The sequence below is a fragment of the Asparagus officinalis genome, chromosome 7 (genome assembly GCF_001876935.1).
Source record: "Asparagus officinalis chromosome 7, Aspof.V1, whole genome shotgun sequence".
Taxonomy (NCBI): Eukaryota; Viridiplantae; Streptophyta; class Magnoliopsida; order Asparagales; family Asparagaceae; genus Asparagus; species Asparagus officinalis.
In genome coordinates, this window is record NC_033800.1 from 121,297,655 (window position 1) to 121,299,751 (window position 2,097).

Here is a 2,097-nt window from a genome sequence, read left to right on the forward strand (position 1 = left end):
TATTCCCAAAGAAGTTAAGAAGCCAACTGACCATACAAATCCTAGGAAATCCATCAGAAAATATGTCGGGGTATCCTACCTGTGCGAGACACCTTGGTGTGTCTCGGGGTTGAGACACATTTTGTGTCTCGCACATGAGTGAGAGACACATGTTGTGTCTTGCCGAAGAGACACATTATTGTGTCTCGCAAGTGAGACACACTGATGCGTGTCTTGTTCCGTGTTTCATCGATTTGCGCGTTCCGCCGCTTCTTCGTTCCGTCTTTTCGCACGTTCCTTTGCTTCCTTTTTGCATCAAATGATTTTCTTTGACTCAGATGATTATGTTAATTGTATCCTCTTTGTCTTGAGCTATGTTCGAAACCTATAGGAAATTTTTAACGCCTATAGTTGACTTGGTCCAATAGTTCAGGCGAGGTTTGATCAGTTCAGGCAGACTTCAAAACATGCTGCGAAGAACGGGTGTTTGGTGGTAAATTTGTACTAAAAAGAAATAAAAGAAATTTGATTTGTATTCTCTCGATCTTAATTACAGTTTGAATTCCGATTACAAAAGAGAGGAGAATTAATCTGAATTCTCCCCTTTGTTTAATTCTGGGTTCTTCACGGTAGCGATGAGATGCCTCCCTCGAATACTTGCGTCGAGTTTGCTTCTCGTTGACGACCCGTACGTCTTAATTTCACTGGAACAATTGGAGAACTCTTCACGAGTTTTATGACTCAGAACGAGTGCAAAACTCTGTCAAAAGGGTTGTTTTAACTGAGTGATCGGTTAATGTGCCAAGTATCTGAATTCTTTGTTGCTGCAGAATGCTTTCCAAGTCTGGCCCTTGATCTCTATTCTTGGAAAATCGATTCCCCAAAACTCCAGTCCCCCTCAGATCATAGAAAATCCACTCTCCTTACTCTGTGGAGTTTGTTTGAATTTATAGAGAGATTAGGGTATAACTACCCCCCTAATCCGCTCCTAAATGGGGGTTTAGTTGCCCCATTAATCAGGTGTAACAACCCACTCAAACCACTCCCCAAATCATGGGTAAAAAAAAAACGATTTTAGGAACTGTTTGGATCACGTTTGAATGAGTCAAAGCCTTGATTTGCGTTCTGGGCATGCACCTACGTTCAAACGTATGCCTTTGGATGATCGTTTGCAGCGATTAGAAGCTGCGTTTGCAGCAATTTGAAAGCTGCGTTTGCAGCAATTTGAAAGCTGTGTTTGTAGCGATTTGGAAGCTGCATTTGTAGTGATTTAGAAGCTGCGTTGATAGCTAAGGATGCAATGATTGCATTGCTTTGACTTTGCAACGTAATCACTTGTGTTGCAGGGATGAGTTTTGCATCTTGGTTTGAAGAAATTATTGACTTGTAATCCCTTCTAAATTTGTAGGAGAATCCTCCAATTGTAGCCTTCCTTTGTTGATATGAAAGTCATCTGATTGTAACCTTCTTAGTCAAGACTATTGGTTAAAGTCTGACAGGGGTCAACTGTCTGTTATGATTTTTAGACAACCTACAGAACCCCCTCCAAAGTTTTTGAAAGTTCGCGGTTGACTGAGACAAATTTTCGGAATATTATGGATCCCGAGATATTGTCACTTGATCATTCACTCTATCTGATTCGAAGACATCACGAACCCGGTTGTTGGAATGCTGAAATTCTGCTTCATTAAACCAAACAAGATAACTTTTGTGCCTTAACGATAATGAACTTAGTCAAACAAGCTAAAGTCCATTGTTATTAAGCCGAACTTGTCTGGATCCTTAAGATACTCCACTCAATCTGTGATGAGGTGTATTCTTCGAATTTTCTCTGGATCCTTGAGATACTCCACTCAATTTGCGAGGAGGTGTATTCAATGTCCAGAAAATTTTTGTATGAATTAATGAACACTCGACGCTCAACTGCAGGCATTAAAAAGAGCCGATAATAGTGAAGCTATCATAGAAACACCAGCTGCAAACTTGTTAACGAGGTCTTCTTTAGTAAGGTTGAACACCTTTTAGTTGAAGACAGATGCATCATCGTGGTTGAGAAGGATCTTATCCAAATTTGGCAAGAGGGCAACCTCATAGGAATCCACTTTGTCTCCTTTCTTG